Here is a 9333-nt window from a genome sequence, read left to right as displayed (position 1 = left end):
TTTCAGAAGTAGACTGCCAGATCCTTCTCCCTATTCTGTCCACCATGGATGATCCTGCTGATATTTAAATATCGGTGGCATAGCTTCCAGCATCTCAGCAGCATGCAAGCCTCCACAGTATGACAAACTGTCAGACATGTGGGGAAGATGGACTTTAGGTCCCTACAATTTCATTATACACTCAAAATCCCCTGAGATTTCCCAATCACTGTGTTTTTTCTTTTTCTTTTTAGCTGCGCTGTAGCAATTTGGGGAGAAACATGAGGCAATCTACTTCCGTAAAAAAGCCTACAGGGCAATTTCACTCTGTCCTATAGGGTCTGTATGGGTCAGAATTCACTCAATGGCAATGATTTTGGTTGGGTTTTTTGGTAGCAATTTGACACCATATTTACCTGCTTTTAAAAAAATTTTTTTATTTATTTTGTCATCATTGTTGAGAATATACACAGCAAAAGCATACACTAATTCAACAGTTTCTACATGTACAATTCAGCGCCATTGATGACAGTCTTCGAACTGTACAACCATTCTCACCCTCATGTTTCTGAGTTGTTACTCCCCTATTAACATAAACTCCCTGCCCCCTAAGGTTCTCATCTAAACTTTCAAGTTGCTGTTGTCAATCCAATGTAGATACCCACTTCTGTTGAGTTGATTCCAACTCATAGCAACCCTTTAGGGTTTCCAAGGCTGTAAATCTTCATGGAAGCAGACTGCCACATCTCTCTCCCAAGGAGTGAGTGATGGGTTTGAACCACCAACCTTTTGGTTAGCAGTTGTCTGCTTTAACAGCTGTGCTACCAGGTTTCGTTCCATATAAATAGTTCTTATTAAAAGAGCTTAATGTTCAAGGCAGACATTATTCATTAGTTCAGCTAAACTTTTGCTTGGTTTTAAGAAGACTTCAGGGGATATTTTTGGTTTAAGGTTTAAAAACTATCTCAGGGCGATAAAGGCAATAGTTTCAGGGGTTCGTTCAACCTCAATGAACCAAAGTGTCTGGAGTCTATGAGGATTTGAAATTCTGTTCTGCATCTTCCCCCTTTTAATCCGGATTCTTCTACAGAATCTGATCAAAATGTTCAGTAATGGTAGCCAGGCATCATCCAGTTCTCCTGATCTCATGGCAAAGGAGACAGTTGTTCATGGAAGCAGTTAGCCACACATTCCATTTCCTCCTCCTAACCCTGACTCTTCTTCCTCTGTTGCTCCAGGTGAATAGAGACTAATTGTTGTGCCTTAGACGGCCCTTTGCAAGCTTTTAAGACCCTAGGCACCACGCAAGGAACTAGAGGGTGGAATAAAAGGACTAAACATGTTATTGATGGAGCCCTGGTGGTACAGTGGTTAAAATGTTCAGCTGCTAACCAAAAGGTCAATGGTTTGAAACCACCGGCCACTCCATGGGAGACAAAAGTGGCAGTTTGGTTCTTTAAAGATTTACAGCCTTGGATACCCTATGGGGTAGTCCTAATCTGTCCTGTAGGGTCGCTGTGAGTTGGAATCGACTCGACAACAGTGGATTTAAACATGTTATTAGGCCAGTTAACTTGGATGTCCCATGAAACCATGACCCCAAACCTCCAAACCAAGGAACCAAACCCCATTAAGTATTTGATTGTACATAAGCAGCCTCAGTAACTACTCTTGTTTTTGTCATTGTTGTAAATATGTGTATCACACAAATTTTGCCGATTCAATTTTTTAACAGAGTTACAACTTACTGACAACACTTACAATAGTCAGCTGTGCAACCCTATCCTTAATCGATGCAATTTTTCCATCACCATAAACCAAAACTCAGTACTCTATAAGCAATAACGTCCCCTTTCTTTCTCCCTTCTGCCATTGGTAACCACTAATAAACTTTGGCCTCTATACGTTTGTCTGTTTTTATCTTTTTATGTAAGTGAGGTCACACAATATTTATCCTTCTGTGACTGACTTATTTCACTCAGAGTAATCTCTTCAAGCTGCATCCACATCAAGACTTTATTTCTCCTACTTACTGAGTAGTATTCCATTGTATGTATGTATCAGATTTTGTTTATCCATTCATCTGTTGATGGGCATTTAGGTTGTTTCCACATTTTGGCTGTTGTGAATACTGCTGCAGTGAACACTGGTGTACAAGTCTCTGTTTGAGTGTCTGCTTTCAAGTCTTTTGGGTATATACCTAGGAGTGGAATTGCTGTGCCATATGGTAGTTCTGGAAACCATAGTGGTTAAGAGCTATAGCTGCTAACCAAAAGGTCAGTGGTTTGAATCCACCAGGTGCTCCTCGGAAACTGTATGGGGCAGTTCTACTCTGTCCTATAGGGTGACTATGAGTCGGAATCGACTCGACGGCAATAGGTTTGGTTTTTTTGGTACGGTAGTTCTATTTTTAGTTTTTTGGGGAACTGTCACACTATTTCCACAATGGCTGTATCATTTTTCATTCCCACCAACAATGGATTGCTTTTTCCTCTTAAAGGAAGTTGAATAGCTTTATTTTTTCTTTTATGTTAACGGGTACCAAATCCAGTATTTCATATTCCAGACGTGAATTTTCAAATACCTGCTGTGCTGAGGCCTGGCCTTCCGGAACTAAGTAAGAAAACTCACGCCATGCCCTGTCACAGAGGGTGCAGACGATAAAGGTTAGTTCCCTTTTCTCTATTAGGACAAAGAAAATGCACAAATTAGTTCAGCTTCGAGCTGAGGCTGCAGGTAGAGAAGGCAAGGTCTTGGGGGGTGGGTGGCTCTTCTGCCAAGGCCCAGCTGAACATCTTCATTTTGCTTTACAGAAGAGCAGTGTGCTTGCTCTGTAGGCTGTCTTTCTCACTTACATCAAACATCAGAATGTAGAAGTGAAAATCCATCTCCCCCAGGGGCTTCTACTTCCTTCCTCTTTATAGTAAGAACCGGTGCTCTTGCTCTCTGGAAAGGATTCTCAGCTGAAGGACATTTTTTTTTCTTTTTTGGCATGTTCTTCTTGAGTGTTTCAGCAGCAGACTTCCAGCCACATCTTTTGCTAGTTTTGTGAGCCTAGGAAAGTGTTAGAGATTGAATTGTGCTCCCCACAAAATCTATGTTTGGAATCCTAACCTCTATACCTGTGGATGTAATCTTACCCAATGTAACATAATAACCTTCCATAATACAATGTAATGTAATCAATCAGTTAAGGTCATACCAGTGTAGGGGAGGTCCTAAACCTAATCACTTTTGTGTTATATAAAGAGCAGCATAGACACAATGTGAGAATTCTCTACAAGTGAAGGAAGCAAGGAACGTCCAGGGCTACCATCAAGGATAGAGTCTACTCTACTTAAACTCTACTTAGACTCTACTTAAACTTTTAGCCTCCGGAACTGTAGGAAAATTAATTTCTGTTCTTTAAAACCACCCACTTGTAATATTTCCATTACAGCAATGTTGGTTGATTAGGGCAGGAAGTCACATCACTTTTTTTTCTTTTGGTAAAAATGGGTTCCTTATCTGTAAAATAGGTGCATCAAATGCTCTGCCCAGTGTTGTGAGGCTCAACTGAGAGAACAAGGTGCACTAGAACTTTAAAGATAGTAGAGTATATAACATTTTCACTTGTATTATTAAAATAATTTGTTTTTTTTTTCATTGAGAATATACTCAGCAAAAACATACACCCATTCAAGTTGCTACATGTACAGTTCAGTGACATTGATTACCTTCTTTGCGTTGTGCAACTGTTCTCACCCTCCTTTTCTGAATAGTTCCTTCCCATTAACATAAACTCCATGATGCCCCTAAGAACTCTTATCTAATCTTTCAAATTATTGTTGTCAATTTGATTCCATATAGATAGACTTCTTTTTCTTAAAAAAAAATTTTTTTATTGTACTTTAGAGGAAGGTTTACAGAACAAACTAATTTCTCATTAAACAATTAATATACATGTTGTTTTGCGGCATTGGTTGCCAACCCGATGACATGTCAATACTTTCCCCTCCTCGACCTTGGTTTACCCATTACCAGCTTTCCTGTCCCCTCCTGCCTTCTAGTCCTTGCCCCTGGGCTGGTGTGCCCATTTAGTCTTGTTTTGTTTTATGGGCTTGTCTAATCTTTGGCTGAAGGGTGAACCTCAGGAGTGACTTCATTGCTGAGCTGAAAGGGTGTCCAGGGGCCATACTCTCAGGGTTTCTCCAGTCTCTGTCAAGCCAGTAAGTCTGGGCTTTACCATCTGATTGTGCTGGACTCAGTTTGGTGGAGGCTGTGGTAGATGTGGTCCGTTAGTCCTTTGGACTAATCTTTCCCTTGTGTCTTTGGTTTTCTTCATTCCCTTTTGCTCCAGATGGGGTGAGACCAGTGGAGTATCTTAGATGGCCGCTTACAAGCTTGTAAGACTCCAGGAGCTACTTGCCAAAGTAGAATGTAAACATTTTCTTTATAAACTACGTTATGCCAATTGAGCTAGATCTTCTCCAAGGCCGTGGTTCCCACAGCCCTGAGCCCAGTAATTCGGCCCCTCAGGGACTTTGGATGTATCTGTGGAGCTTCCATGACCTTGTCTTGGACAAATTGTGCTGGCTTCCCCAGTACTGTGTACTGTTTTACCCTTCACCAAAGTTACCACTTATCTGTTGTCTGCTGAGTGTTTTTCCATTCCCACCCCTCCCCTCCCTCCTTACCATCAAAGATTGTTTCTTTTTGTGTGTAAACCTTCTCATGAGTTTTTACAGTAATGGTCTCATAAATATTTGTCCTTTTGACTTATTTCACTCAGCATAACGCCCTCCAGAGTCATCCATGTTGTGAGATATTTCACAGATTCATCATTGGTCTGTATTTTTCGTAGCATTACATTGTGTGTATGTACTACAGTTTGTTTATCCATTCATCTGTTGATGCCCACGTAGGTTGTTTCCATTTTTTTCCTACTGTGAATAATGCTGCAATGAACACCTACTCCTATTCTTGACTCTGCTTCTTCCTGTGGTGCTTCAGGTGATGAAAGACTAATCATTGTGCCTTGGATGGCTACTTCAAGCTCTTAAGACCCCAGGCAGTATGCAAGGAACTAGGAGGTAGAAGAGGAGCACTAAACATGCTATTAGGCCAATTAACTGGGATGTCCCATGAAACCATGGCCCTAACCCTCCAAATTTCACTTCTATTTAAACAAAAGTAGTATACGAGAGAAAGTAACACTTATATTCCAGTAAGTTCTTCTTTGGTGTGTAAACTATTCTTATTTCCTAATTTAATCCTAAAGGACAAATGCATGTTACTTGAAGTAAGAAGTTACGTTGCTCTCCTCCACCATGATTCCTCCAAAGATATTTGACTGTAATTTAACTCCCCCTCCCCCATCCCCAGGAGGTCTCTAGGAACTTTATAGAGAAATAGAAAGAAGTTTTGCCAGTTTGGGACTGAACTTTCAGTTCAGTTTGTTCTGAGCTTTCCACAGCCCAGCCTTGCTTCTATTAATTTTTAAAAATTTTTGTGATTGTCGTTGTTAAGACATAATAAAGTATAATAATTTAAAACAGCCTCTCAAGTAGGATTTAATTTAAAGAAAGAAAATTTCTTTAAAAAAGCTTGAAAATGGTTACACTAGATAATGATAACAAAACAACACGTACATAGTTCATTCTATGTCCCAGACACTGCATTAAGCATGTTTGCATGTGTGTGTTTCGATCATTTACTTTTTACTCTGAGGAGTTTTGACTCAGGTCCATGTAGGTGGTACAAGAGACCCTTTGGCCCACCTGTACCACTCACTTCGATTTCCCACTGGTAAAACAATGTAGTGGTTTCATTAACAACTATGATGCGTTATTATAACAGCAATTGAGAGTGAAGAGGGAAATGGAAGGATTGTCTATCCATTTGTGTTTCCAATTGGAGTATGGTAATTTAAATTTAAACTGTAAAGCACAACTATCTTAAAATGTTATTAGTAGAAAGTTATTAAATGAATATTTCCATTATGAGGATCAGCACAAAGCTGGTTCCTATGAGGCAAAGGTTACAGACGTTCCAGATGTCCAGCTTTTCCAAACTGCTGTACCACTCCATCATCTCTAACATCAACTACTTCCTCTCCCCTCAGTACTCTCCCTCCTGTCTTTGGCTGCAACATCTCACGAAACTCACGAAGCTTATGAAGTAAATGGCTCACCTCACGTGACTGTGGATGTTGGCAAGTTCCAAATCTGTGGGTCAGGTGTAGGCTTCTCCAGACCCACATGGCTGCCGGGGCTGACAAATCCAAACCAGTAGTTCAGACCACTGGCTGCTGGCTCACAAGGCTGTGAATCAGGTCAGACAGTAGGCCACCGGCCCATGGGGCTGTGGAGGCTGGTGAATCCCAGAATCAGCAGGTCAGACAGCAGGCCTCTGGCTCAAGTCCCAAGAACCAGAGGTCAATTTATCACGAACTAGATGCGGGATCCAGAAGCAGAGACAGAGAGCCCCACTGAGTCATCACACGTATAACTTAGATGCAGTCCACACCCCAGGAAAGGGTGTATCTTGACTAAGGCTGAGACCCAAGACACACCCTACATCAATTCTGCCTCATCAGCATGTAGAGATCAGGATCCACAACACATAAAATGGAAGACAACCACACAATACTGGGAATCATGGCCTAGCCAAGTTGACACATAACCCTAACCATCACAGGTTCCATATACTTTATTTGCATAGTCCCACTCAGTCACTGTGCATGAGTCACAAAGACCATGGCTAGAAGGGCCATATTAAGTAATTCATTACATTGGAGTTTTAAACCAAAAAATGGCATCGATGCAAGTAAGTCAGACAGCCAACAACAGACTCAGTGGACAACAGTGAAGCTAATCTAACTTGAATTGATATGAAAAAGAACAAAAAGAGCCATAGGAAACACAGCGATCTCATATCGTTCATGACAAAGTGTGCTTCTGAAAACTGCAGGAATTCCAGCCTTGCCCGAGGGTGCATGTACATGAGAAATTTTGAAATATTAACAAGCATTGCTTAGGACTCCGTCTTCTACATAGAATATGGAATCACAGTCCTTTGTCAACTCTAGAATATGCTAAAATTTCACTTCAAAAACCAAAGTTTATTAATTCTTGCAGACTTACTATCACTAGCCAGTTATAATAGTAATGATGATGATAACCCACATTTTAAAAAATAACTCACATTTTCTAAGCCTTTTGAGCCTTATGCGCCAAGTACTATGGTGAAAACTTTAAAGTATTAATTTTTTATTGTGATAAATACATATTTAATGAAACACTTGCTGTTTCAACCTTTTCAAATGTATGATTCAATGACATGAATTGTGTTCATCATGTTGTACAACTACCACCATTATCTGTTTCCAATTTTTTTCATCTAACACATTAATTTCTTTATCCTCATACTAATAAAGAGAAAAACCCAAAACCAAACCCTTTGCTGTCAAGTCGATTTCAACTCATAGCAACCTTGTAGGACAGAGTAGAACCACTCCTTGGATTTCTTAGGAGTGGCTGGTGCTAACCTTTTGGTTAGCAGCTGAGCTTTTAATCACTGCACCGCCAGGGCTCCTCTATGAATCTGAGGTACAGAGAAGTTAAGTAATTTGTTCACACTTACACACCTAAAAAGTAATGTAGCTGCGAGGGTGTGGTGGTTAGGGTTGTGTGACAACTTGGCTAGGCCAGGATTCTCAGTGGATGGCAGTTATGATGTAGTTGGGCAGTTATGTGGCGATGTGTTTTGGCAGTTATGTAATGATGTAATCAACTCCATGATGAGTAGCCAATTGGTTGAAATGGAGTTTCTTTGGGGGTGTGGCCTTCCTCTAGTTAGTCTGTTTAGTCATCATCTGACCTCTGGTTCCTGGGACTTGAGCTAGCACTTACCTGCTGATCTTGGGTTCTTCAGCACCTGTGGCTGTGTGAGTCAGAAGAAGCCTGTAGCCTGACACCTGACCTACAGACTTGGGACTTCCCGGCCTCTACAACTGCATGAGCCATTTCCTTGAGATAAATCTCTCTCTCTCTCTGTACATGTTTTACTAGTTTTGCTTCTCTGGAAAACTCAGCTTAAGACAGAGGGGAACCCAGGCAGGGCTTAAGGAATAAAAACGGAAGGCTATGGAATAGTTTGGGCCAAATTTGAAGAGTTGTTTTCAGTATTTAGACCACTGTTTTTTCCAGAGTTGATATCTAAAATTATAAACACTTTTCATGACCTCTACTAAGTCACACTGGAATTAAATTATAATTATCCATTTACCCATCAGTTTCCTCTGTTAGTCTGTGAACTCCATGAGATCAGAGGATGTACCTTATTCTTTTGCTTTACAGGGTTCTAGAAAAATGTCTGGCACATAGTAATAGCTCAGTGTATGTAACACTTTCCCTTTCATTACTTCTCAATAGAGAATAGTTTTACTGCTCCACTGGCCTCAGCATTTATTATTTCAGTAGATATGTATCTAACACTAATCTTGTGCCAAGCACTGGGGCTATCCAAAAAAACCAAACCCGTTGCATCTATTCTGACTCATAGCAACCCTATAGGACAGAGTAGAACTGCCCCATAGGATTTCCAAGAAGTGGCTGATGGATTCAAACTGCTGACCTTTTGGTTAGCAGCTAAGCTTTTAACCACAACACCACCAGGGCTCCAGCTGGGGCTCTCATGGTGATCAACCTATGCATAGTCCCTGCCCTCAGGAAATTTACAGTCTAATCGGAAAAAAAGGCATTAAAGAAGCCCTATGATAAAATATGATGTGAAGGAAGTCTAAAAGAAAGGTCAGTGGGGGGAAGATATGATTCTCAACTCTATCCTAAAAGTCAAGAGATGAGTATCATCTCTAGAATGAAGATTAATTCGTAAGCATTGTTTAAATGGTCAACCAAGGGGAGAAGAGCTGGTGGGCCAGAGACTGGACTTTGTCATTTTGTGCATCAGAATCACCTGTACAGCTCTTTAAATACGTAGATGCTAGGGCCCCATCTCCATCTACTGAATCACAATCTCCAGAGGTGGGACTTGAAGGTGGGCATTTTATAACATCCAAAGGTGATTTTGATACCCTTTGATTAAGAACTCTGTAAATAGGGCAGGAAGTGCTGGGGAACTAAATATGGCTTTGGCTGAGACTACAGATGTGGGAGGCACCTGGGTGGTGCAAGTGGTTTATGACTGACTACTAACCTGAAGTTTGGCATTCCAAACCCAGTCAGTGGCTCTTTAGAACAAAGGCTTGGCAATCTGCTTCTGTTAAGATTACAGCCGAGGAAAACCCTGTGGAGCAGTTCTTCTCCGTAACACATAGAATTGCTATGAGTAGGAATCGACTCGACAGGAAAG

This window comes from Elephas maximus, chromosome 5 (assembly GCF_024166365.1).
Source record: "Elephas maximus indicus isolate mEleMax1 chromosome 5, mEleMax1 primary haplotype, whole genome shotgun sequence".
In the NCBI taxonomy this organism is placed as follows: domain Eukaryota; kingdom Metazoa; phylum Chordata; class Mammalia; order Proboscidea; family Elephantidae; genus Elephas; species Elephas maximus.
The sequence above is the reverse complement of the archived record's forward strand: the minus strand, read 5'-3'. Positions refer to the sequence as shown.